The following is an 11,780-nucleotide window of genomic DNA, read 5'->3' as shown; positions in this document are numbered from 1 at the left end:
GCACCCAAATTCTGGTTTAACCACCTCCTTTTATCCTGGTCCTCTATGTGAGGGAGCCCAGAGTCTCCCAGGACATTACCCCGGGAGAAGGCTAACACTCAGGCTGCAAGGCTGAATAATGGCAACTGATGAGCAGCAAAATAATATCGTTTTTAGTGATAAGCCGCGCATCCTGTTGCGCTGCACGGAGCCGCCCCTGGCAGCGGTGAGGTGCGTCGGCAGTGTGGCTGCCTTTGGAGCCGCGTCTGAGAGTGGGAATGCCGGTGTTCCCGCAGGGGCCGTGGGTGACGTGCCGCTCCTGGGGCACTGGGAAAGCGGAGGTGGCACTTGCAGGGGAGGAGGCTGCCGGCTGCGGGGTTTCGGCTCTGGTTAGAGCGAATCTCAGCGCCCCACTGGGAAATTGATGACTTGCCTAATGAAGATGAGCCGATCCCTGGCAGATGAGAGCGGGTGCAGTTATTTGGGCTGGGGGGAGGCTGCCCCTGTGTCCTGGGGGAGGCGTTTTGGGGAGGACGTGGTTTGCCATGTGCAGAACCAGTCCCAGGCTGGGGCAGGGCACCCGATGCTGTTGCAGCCCTTGGGGTGCGGGGTTGGGGCGGGGGGAAGCAGACCATAAGCTGCAAAAAATGGAAGGACAGCAATAAAAATGCAAAGCAACCAGGCAGGGGGTTGCATGCCGTTTGAGCAGGGAGAAAGCACAGGATCAGCTTATTTGGGGAAAACAAATCGTTCTTATGGGGCGCATAAAGCACTCAGTGTCTCCGCGCTTTGCGGGACAGGGTGCTGGAGAGGGGGCTCCAGGAGGTTCACCCCCCTCCCAGAGCCCCATGACTGGCAGCAATAATCTTGTATGATGAACAAGCCCCTACTTTTTATTGCACATAGCCGTCAGATTTGCAGGAGACCTTGCAAAATGGATTTGCAAAAGGGAGGGGAGGGGGGGGGAAGAAAAAAATCCCCCACATTACTAACTGTTAAATCAATACAACAAGTAATTTAGAAACAGATGGTGTATTTTTCTATGATCAAAAGCATGTCTGCACAAAGAAACACATTATAACTGCAATTTACCTTCCTCTTCCAGCCCTGCAGCCATTACTCTTTGGGGTGCGTTCCAATAAAAGAGGGAATCACTCCCAATCCAGAGCAGATTTCCTATTAATCTTATAGACCGCAAACTGCCTTGACTTTACCAGCGCCGCTCAGGCAGAGCGTCCCGCTCCCTGCCTGGGCTATGAAAGAAAGGGCTCAGTTCAGGGATGGACGTTTCTTTTCTTTAAATTCTTTGCATTTGCTGTTGATGATAGGGTGGGGATTTCCTCCCTTTATCCCCATTTATGGGGTTCACCCTTTTGGCACCATGCTCTGCTTAATGGGATCCTTTCCCTGATGATGCTCTTGCCAAGGAGCAATAAGCGAATAAGACAACGGCCTTTTATTTCTCCGACTGATGTGGCACCACCCAGAAACAGAGGATGTAAATTGCCCCCCAAGAGGAGCCTGTGGGAGCTGGAGATCTCCCCTTGGGTCCTGCAGCATCATTGATTCCTGGGAAGATGCCCAGAGAGGAGACGTGAGCATCCCGGGGACGGTGGTTATTTTCCAGGCTGCTGCCGAAGGATCAAGGCTCATCAAAGTCTTGGGGAAAAAAAACCAACATTGCAATTATTTCCTAAAACTCCTGGTTTTCCTTAAATTCCCAATTCTCATTGATGTAAATGCCCAGAAGCGTTCAGATATACGGAATCACCACCGAATTTCTCTGCCTGGGGAAGGTTTTGGGGTGGGCAGCGGGGACGTGTTCCGGGTGCAGGATGGCATCAGTACGGAGCGATGTGCGCTCCTGCTTGGGACCGCACCATGCCACTCCCTGGGGAGGAAGAACAGCTCATCGGGGTTTTATTCTTTCAGGCACTTTTATGGCAGGACTAATATTTTGGAAAGCAGCTTTAAAATAAATATAATGAACTCAGCTTCTGGAACTGGAATGATGGTAAATGGGCGCAGATAAAAAGCAGATTTCCTCCGCTGAGTCACTCCGAGGAAACGGCAGTTTTATTTGGCCACCGTGAAAGAGCTTGGGGAGAGGGGATTTTAAAGGTGCTGCGAGTGTCGCGGAAATGGATGGCAAATGGGAAAGGGGGAGGAAAAAAAAAAAAAGCCTGATTTTTGCTGTCTCTGTGGTGCTCCCGGGGTGCTGGTCGCTGGTGCGGGGGGATGGAAGTGGAGTTGCAGAGACATTGGCACCCAAAAAGCTTCGATGCTGGCCGAAACCATGCACAGGGAGACGCAGGCGATGGCGGTGGGGCTGGCAGCAACCCGGCTCTCCTGCCATCCCTTGTCCTTTGGGAGCAAATCTGCCTGGGACACGGCAAGGTGAGCCCTTCCTTTCATCCGTGGGGAAACCCGGCGCTGTCAGCATCCCCGGCAGACACGTCACAAGCGGGAATTTTCCCCAGAAATGGCTTTTCCAGGTCACGAGACCTGGAAAAGAGCCCTGAATGAAGGAGCTGGAGAGGGAAGAGAGAGATGCTGCGGGAAGAGTGATTAGGTTGTCCCCCGGTGTTTGCTCACCCTCGGCAGAACACTGTTTCCCTCCCGATGCCGCTTGTACTTTCCATTAGTCGGCTCTGACCTTTTAGTGCCGTAATCAAACAAGACAACCTAACGCTTAAATCTGAGCGTTTAGCGCTGACATTTACAATTGGTTCTCGAGTTAAAGAGAGCCCGAATGAAAATTTCCTAGCAGACAGCATGCTGCGGGGAAAAGGGAATCAAATAATTCATTTGCTGAATACCAGGCGTTGCCGGCCCCCTTCAGCTGCCTGCCCGGGCCCGCGCCGCCTCGCCTGGTATTTGTACTACAGCGTTTGTCATTAAAAAGTCAATATTCATCTGGAGTTAGTGTGGCGCGGCGGTGCCAGCCATCCCACAGACGTCTCCTGTTCGGGGTGCAGCGAAACTGTATTTGGCGTTTGATGAGTGTAAAGAGGAGTGAGCTCACCCAGGCGGCAGCGGGGAAGCTACGTTAAATGTTACGGTTCGAAGGCGGTAATGAGGACGTTTCCTCTCGTTCAGCCTCGGCTGTGTCTTTGCCCGTGAGGGGAGCACTCAGGGCATCCCCTGGTGCGTCCCTTGCTGTGTGTCCGCATCCCCACGCGTGCCCCGCGGCGGCTGCTCGTCCCTGGGCAGGGATGGACTTACCCAGCCCCGTTCCCCCTGCGGGAACCGAGCCCCGAGGGTTTCGCAGGGTTTGCCTGCTGAGGGTGCAGGGCTGGTGGGACGCCGAGGCGTGCTGAGAGCCACGACACCCCTGGGCAGCCCCCATGTCCTGCACCCATCCCACCGCGGCGCTCCTGGCTGGTCCTCACGCAGCGCTGGCTGCCTCGTCTCCTCCGGGGCGATAACTTGCCGCTTGAGCCACTTAATTAAGTTAAAGCCATTAAAAAAAAATGAAATGCCTGGATAAGGTCTCCCATGCTGCTGCTCCCGACTTTCAGTGTTCCTCTTGCCTCCTCCAAACAGTAGCAGAAGCATCCGCCCTCCCTGGGAACAGCCGTGGCCCATAAATAAGCTTAAACTGTCCGAAATAGGTGTCCGAGTTGCGATCCTTCTCTGCCTTTTCCTTTTTGAAGAAATTAACATATTTGTTTAAATTACAGAAAACAGAACATATGTCCAAAAAACTTCTTATTACCATATTCTCCCAACGTCGCTTGGTGTGCTGCTTTTCTGAAGTACCGACGTTGTTCTTCTGCTGTGGGACATCCCGTTAGGATTTTTGCATGGGAACTGGGATCAGCATCTGCATCTACAACTGCTTTGCATCGAACACCGTTTCCCAAAGTAGCCGGACACGGAAATATTTGGCTGCGAGGAATGAAGAGTGGTGTCTGCAGGGTGTCCTGCGGTGCCCGGCTCTGCCCGGGGGTGGCTGGGTGGTGGCAGGAGAGGTCGGGCAGGGTGCAGCGGTGGGATGGAGAGGATGACGGTCGGGTCGTGGTACCAAGGAGGACTTGTGCAAACACACTCCTGCATCAGCGGCGGCGTGAACACTCAGCGCAACAGCCTGCCAGTTGCGTAAAAAAATAGGAGAAACACAGAGAAAAAAGCAGTATTTCTTCTGAAAAAGTTTTGTTTCTCACTTTTATCAAACTGCGCCTTAAAAATTGCGCTTTAAATGCGGTCGGCTCTCAAATGTGGATGTCTCTAGAAAACCGCAGGAGCTTCAGTAGCCGCAGCTGGGACACTGGCAGAGGGCACCCGGTCCCCCTCCACGGGTGCTGCTGGGAGCCCTGCCCAGCAGGGACGTGTCCCTGACCTGCAGGGACTTCATCTCCCCACCCCAGTAATTAATATTTTGCCTTGCATCCATTGGACTGCTGCTATTCCTCCTCCTTTCGTTCTTTATGGAAAATACTTGTTTCCTCCGTGCCGCCCCGGTGCTGTGCCCGCCTGCCGGGGTGCTCGGTCCCCCCCCAGCCCGCGCGTGTGACATCTCCATGGTGACAGAGCTTGATGCGAAATTGCGCGGCTCATGCGAGAAATGAGTCATGGATAACCCTTTTCTCCCCTCTGCGTTAGAGGTAAATCAAATTGCAGTGGGATAGGTTTTAACGCATGATGTTCTCAAGGAGACTCTCCCCCGAAACGCTGGGGGGTGGCTGATGGCAGAGGTTTTCAGCCATGTCCTTGGGTGGGGAATCTGCTTGTCTGGGGGGGACAGAGCTGGTTGGTGCGGGCAGGGAGAGGCCGTGCCCAGGTGGGAATCTCCTGGTTCAGCCCGAGCTTTTCCTCCATCTCTTTGGGCCCCGCTGGGACATCCCTTCGCCTCTCTGTGCCTCCGTTTCTGGCAGCACTGGCTGTTTCTGGCTTGACTGGTTTCCCACCAGCAGACCAGGACATCCCCACACCTCCATGGGGCTGGGCCTTATTTTCCCTTTCCCAGCTGACGCTCCCCTGCCATCAGATCTTCTCCAGGAACTCCACGTCCCTTCCCAGGGCTCTCCTGTGTGCTCCAGCTGCAGGCGAAGGGGCTCTGAGCAGCCTTTCCCTCCCCACTGGCATCACTCGGGGGGGTCCCAGGTCCTGGCCACCACAGCAGAGGCTCCTCCAGCAGCCTCCTGAGCCCTCCAGGGTGAAACACAACGAAGTACACCCACGTTTTCGTATTCCCCCCGTCTCCTCGCTGAACCCGGGGGGCTGCGGATGCTGCGGAGCCCAGGGCAGTGATGCAGGAGGATCTGCCCAGCCCGGACACAGCGCGGTCCCTTGCTCGGCCACTGGCTCAGCATCGTGCAAGGCGAAGGGCTTTAGTGGGGCGCGGGGAAGCCTTCAAAACCGTCTCCCACTCGCCTATAATCTTTGAACGCAGTGAGTGTCTGCTCAATGCGCGTTTGTATAAACTCTTAAACCCACCTGATATCTCACTTCATCAGTTTCCTTTTAAAATTTCAGTAGCAAACCTTTTGCCTTACAGTAAGCAAATCTTGGACCTTTTCTGCTCTTCTGGGAGTTTCCATGTGATGTTAGTCTGCTTTGACTAATTTCTACTATTTTCAATTTTTTTAAAAAAAGTAACAAAAAAACCAAGAGGACGAGGAGAAGGAAGCAAATGGGTCTCACGCAGCACCTCTGGTCCTGATGAGACACAGGGCACCGAGCCCACAGGTGACATCTCGGTCCTCCTCCTCGCCGCAAAAGGAGGCGGCAGCTGGTATGGATGCTGTCTCTAAAAACACTGGGGAAGGATTTGGCAGAAATCCAGGGAAAGCTGGATATTCTCACCCCAGCTCTGCCGCTCATCTGCTTCGCGACCAGGTACAGGCTGGCTCCGTGACTCAGTTTTCCTTTCTGTAAAATGGGCGTATTCCTGCTCCCTCCCAGGGCACATTGACAGCCGGGAGCAGCAGAAGCAGAGCGCAATCCTGCACCACTGATTACCTTGAGGGATGAACTGCTTTGGAAAAGGTCCTGTAATGTCTTTGTGTATGTGTGATACCTTTGTAAATGTAAGTGTTACAGCACTCGCCTGTAAGGGAATGCTGGAGTAAAAAGCTGAATCTTTTCGATAGATCGATCGATCTACCTACCTACCTACCTACCTACCTACCTACCTACCTACCTATCTCTCCATTTAATATATCCATTTAATTTCTCTCTGTGTGTTCTCAAATAGATTAGGTTTCAAGAGGCTCAGGACCGGAGGACGGCTGAATTGACAACCAGAAGACATAGGTTTGTTCTACAGCAGGAGTATGAAAACCACATAAAATTGGACTCGGCTTTATCGCACTCATTCAGGAGTCCTGAAGCCAGAAATGGGATTTAATGTATAATGTGGTGAGATACAGATGAGACCTTTTCAGAGTTTCCGTGTTTTCGTTATACTATATATTATCAATGCCGCATGGTAGATTTCTTCCCCCCCCCCAAATTTCTTCTGAAAGCAGAAGGTTGTTTCTGAAGGCTTTACTGTACTGGTGACATATCCATATGCAATATAAATGACCTGTTGTTTCAGATGATGATAATGGGAATAAATACCAAATTAAAAAAAAAATAAAAATCAAACCCTGTAGATCAGGAAAAATAGCAGAATTTCCAACACCCAGAAAGCTCGTGCTCCAGCAAAGGGCATGTATCCATGGCAACAGGAGCCCTCACTGTCACGATAATAAAAAAATATATTATTCTAGGAGAGCTCTTAAAAGGGAAATATACATTTTGCTGAGGTGGATGATGAAATATTGGGCAGCAGAGTGAAGAATGAGCCAGAGGAGTCCGGAAAGTGATTCCGGCAGTTCTGCAGCCCGCTGCAGGTAGGGAGGGGGGATGCAGATGCGGCAGGAGGATAGGGGAGCATCCCACGGCCGTATCCAGGACTTGGCTGCCTCCATCTCCTCCGCGTTCCCATACACAGGACTCAGAGACCACCAGGGAGGAGGTCCATCCCAACACGTATATCTGGAGCCATGCAAATCTGGTGGCAAAAGCTGGAAAATCTGGGGCCGTGCTGGTGCAGGGCAGCGTGGGGCGCAGGGGAGCCCCGCTGAGGTCTGGTGGCAGCAGCCAAAACCCCGGTGTCCTGGTGACACCCAGGGAGGTGTGACACTCGGTAGGCACCAAGCATCCCGGTGGCATCGCGGCCCACCTTGTGCTCCTGACTGCGGGGACAGGTGCCAGCCAGCTGTGAGCCGTGGAGCCACAGCAGCTTTTTGGGAAGGCTTTGAGTTTTTTTGGCAAAGAGAAAAATTGGGGAAAGCCAGCAGATTGGCTGAACTTTTCCTGGGTCTGAATTTTATAAACAGTCTAAAAACTGGTGCTGGCAAGCCAGCATTTCACCCGTGGTGGGAAAAAAGGGTGTGTTGGGGTTTGCAGAACACTTTGAAAAAAGGGGGAGAAAAAAAAAAAAAAAAGCTGTGTTTTCCCCCATAGGATCCCCAAGATTTTCTCCCCAGCGAGAAGCAGGGGGTGAGCAGCCCGCTGGAAAAGTCCAGCCCTTCGCACCGTGCCCGGGGTGGGATGCAGTGCTGGGATTCCCTGCGGAAACCGCGCTGCTGGACCTCGATGTCCCCCGTGCCCGTGGCCCTGGCAGTCCCACCCAAGGGACATCCCCTGCCTTGTGTCCTGGTGGCTGCAGGACCATCCGTGGAGGAGCAGATCCTGCAGTACAGGGGGTGGGGGGGATGCCCTGGCAGTCGCAGGAGCCCGGGAGCGCTGGGGACTGCTCAGCGTTTTGGGGCCGTTTCATGGCTCTCTCTGGGTTTTGGGGTGTTTAATCTGGTGCATCTTTGGGTCCTGCCTGCTGGCAGCGCTGAGGTGTTGGGTAAAAACACCCCCTTGGGGCACCCTGGCCTGAAACCTTCCTGCAGGTGTTGTCTGCAGTATGGAGTGGGGGAAGCTGGCCCAGGAATGGAGAGAAAAAGGGAAAAAATTGACCCAAAAATATAGGGGTAAAGAGGAGTGGCTCTGCCCGAGGACCACCGGGTGGCAGGGGGGCTCGGGGGCTAATTCCCCTTGTCCCACCTGCCGTTGTCACCCCCTTTGCATCCAAGCGGGAGCCACTGGGAGCTCCTGGCATGTGCTGCTTCCCGCAAATCTGGAGGGAAACGACCTCTCGGCATGTGCTGTGCCTGGGTGGGTGATGGCAGCTGGCTGGGGATGCTCCTTTTGGTCCCTTCCCCGTCTTCGATGCACTAATTGTGTCTCTTCACTCTCTATTCCAGCATCTCTGGTGTTTTGGCCCAGCATCACCCCTGCCACGGGTAAGGGAGCTGCTCGGAAGAGCCCAGGGAGGGATGGAGTCAAAATACACATTTTTTGTGAGTCCTCAGTAAGGCTGGGCTGCCAGGGCTCTGGAGGAGGAGGACCCACGGGGACTTCCAGCTCACAGCCCCCCTCCTCCCCAGCCGTCATCTTTCCGCTGTCGTTACATCCACAACCATATCCCCACTGGTAGAAAACACGAACACTTTGTGTTCCTCACTGGTCCCCCTGGCTGTTAAGGTTTCTGCAGCATGGTTAGCGGTTGCTGATGGAGATGACCTCATCTTCTGCTTGGGAAATCCTTGCAAATCCCTGTGGGTTGGAAGGGTCGCTAGGCTGGCAAAGGGTCGCTCTCCTGGCAAAACACTTGGAAATATTTCTGCATCCTCCTGGGGGCTGAGGGAATGGAAACGGCATCCTTGGATGCTGCCAGGGGGGCAGAGCTCCCTCTCCAGGGGCTTTAATAAGAGCATAGATCCAGGGCTGGCGTAATCTGCTGCCCAGAGAAAACCCTCTGTGGGTGTCCTTGCAGTAGGGAGAAATCATCTCTACAGACACCTTGGAAGAAGGTGGGCTCCTGGCACCCAGAGATATATGCAGGACTTGGGCACTACATCTTAGCTCCGCTGTCCCACAGCGCGTCCTCGTCCCAGGGATGTTATCTTAGCTCAGGGGAGTGAGAGATGAGTGGGTGGTAGTTGCCATAACCTTCATGTCTTGGAGGGAAGCCAGAGCAGTGCAAGTTGCCTGCAGAGCCCCTGGCAGTGCCACTCTGGCCAGTGGCAAGTACAATCTCCCCTCTGCTGGTGGGGCTTTGCCAAGCTTTGCTTCCCCCCGCCCCCGCAAAATGCCAGGGCTGAGGAACTGGTGAGTCCCAGCCCTATAACCCCATAAACCTGGGCTCGAGCCCCCACCTCCGTATCCAGCAGCCAAATGGGGATCTGCTCCGGGTCCCACTCAGCGTGTGTTTCAGAATCCTCAGCCCCCCCCCTTTCACTCGGGGGGATACACTGATCTCTGCGCTATTTTAGCCTAAAAGCAGGAATTCAAGGTCCTTGGCTCCAGGACAGCGTTAATGCCCAGCACAACCCATCAGGGCTATAAATCCCTCACTGCTCCATTAGAGACCAAATCCCAAATCGCATCCAAAGCCACCAGCAAGGGGACGGAGTGTGGCTCTCTCACCAACATGATCCCAGGACGCTGGCATTTAGGACACAGCTCTTTCAGGGGTCCCTAAATATCAGCGGCTTTTTTTCCTTCCATTAGACCTATAGGCACAGGGTGCGAAAAAATGTGGTTTGTAAAGGATTCCTGAAGCTTGCAGGAAGGTGGGAGCTGGATTCTGGGGGCAGCGGGAGGATGCAGGGGTTTGGTCGGCCCCCTGCCACCCCCCAACTGAGGGGACCTCCCCACGTGGGTCCGGCTGTGGGTCTCCTTTGGGTGCTGCTGGGCAAATCCAGACTCAACATGGGCAGTTGCGGGAAATGGGGAAAACAGGGAGACGAGGGCTGGGGGACCCTGCCAGCGCTGCCTGCCGTGCCGGGGTCTCCCCCCGCGCCCCAGCCCGGCCCGATGCCAATCGCAGGGGGGAATTTCTTGGCTGAAACCGGGCAGTTTTGTCTCAGCGATGTCCCCCGGCGGGGCTGGCGGGGTGCAGGCCTTTCCCAGGGCGCTGCAGGGGGAGCTCGTGCCGTGCGGCAGCGCACCCCGACTCCTCCCGGGGGATCGCGATCCTTCACGCAAGGAGAGGCTCATCCCAACGGGTCCAAGTCTCATCTCTGGCAAACCGACGGAGGAGAAATTGGGGACGGTGACACCACCCTCCCAACGGTCTCCGCTGCAGCCTGGGGAAATTTCCTGGAGGAAATAGCAGCTGATGGCTGCATTTGCTTGGGAGTTGGGCGTGCGCACACACACACACACACACACACACACACACACACACATAGACACACACACAGAGCTGCCCTTCAGGCCAGTGGGCTCTGAGCCCCTTCCCCAGGGATGCTCCCGCACCACCTGCACGGGGAGAAGGGATGCCCTCTGAGCTTTAGCCTAGCTGGAGCACTGCTTTATCCTGCAATAAGTCAGAATAAGCAGCGATTTTTAGTCTCGTGCATCCTCATGCATCAATGCCTGCGATTATCCTGGTTCCTGTGCCCATTTCCACCAGCAGCAGTTGGCCTTTTGTGCTCTGTTTGGCCCTTTGAGATCAATTTCTGGCGCTTATGAAATACCTCAGGCCAGGGGCCAGCCTTTACGGGAGGACCTTTCCTCCTTGTCCCAGCGAAAACTTCTCAGGAGATGGGCAGAGGTGGCAGCAGAGGTTGTGGTGACTCAAAGGCGTCGCCCTTTGGGAGCCAGTCTGGATCTTGGGGTACTGCTGGGCGATTTCATGCTTTTTAACAAGGACGGAGAATTTTCTCATCTGATTTTCTTTTCTAACAGCCAGAGAAGAAGGTCCAGCATTAACTGGGATCACCTGTGGGCATGGGGAAGCGGGGAAGGTCCCCAGGATGCTGCAGTTGGGTTGGGGCCAGCGGGAGAATACGTGCAGCCCCAGGCACCCCCAGCACAGCTGAGAGCCTGCCATTTGCCCCATTTTCAAGGAAAACTCTGCTCAAAGTCTCACTGGGATGTTTTCCTTCCTCTCAGCCTTTACCTTGTGTGGTGCCACCTTATTTTCCCTACTCATAATTCCAAACTTTGCTCTGGACGGGAGCAGAAGCAGCAGCAGCAGAGAAGCTCCTGGGAGAATCGCTCGCTCCTCTGGGTATCAGCTCAGGTATCTCTGATACGCACCGCACGAAAAACGCCAAAACATTTAACAATATCTGTGTGCAGAGTTATTTATGTGTCTTCCGCTGCTTGCTCTGGGGTACAAGTAGAAAGAAACTAAGGAATTAGGAATTACTTATCCGCCAGAAACGTTTTTTAGTCTTTTATCTTTATTCCTCGTAGGTGCCGTTTTCATATAAATACAAAGACTATATGCACTTAGCAACATAATGCTGGCTTGGGATGCATATAGGAGATATAAAGGACGTTGGATAAATTGGAGATAATTTAGCTTTTATATATACACAAATACAGATATACACATCATTACCATTTTATTTATGCGTGTGTGTTTACACATACAGATCTTATATTTACATATTTATAGAAATGCTAAATGTATTGAATACTACCAGAGACAACTCACAGATAAAAGAGACCCGGTGAGCTAATGAATGCAAAAAAAAAGAAAACAAATATAAAGTGGTGATAAATCAATAGTCTCACCTTCTTCTTCTGTTACTAGAAGTAAATTACATTGCTGAACGAATACATTTTTTACCCCACAGTCTACTGTAGTGAAGGTGGCCAAAACCAGCCTTCCTTCTTCTTCAGCTTGCCAGTTTTTCATTTTTCAAATGAAAAATATCACAACTTCCCTTGGAAACCGAGCCCCAATTCCACTTTTCCGCCTAAATATCCCCCCTTGGTGCTGCCGTTCGATGTCGCGG

Source organism: Larus michahellis, chromosome 12, assembly GCF_964199755.1.
Source record: "Larus michahellis chromosome 12, bLarMic1.1, whole genome shotgun sequence".
Lineage (NCBI taxonomy): Eukaryota > Metazoa > Chordata > Aves > Charadriiformes > Laridae > Larus > Larus michahellis.
Note: the sequence above shows the minus strand (reverse complement) of the source record.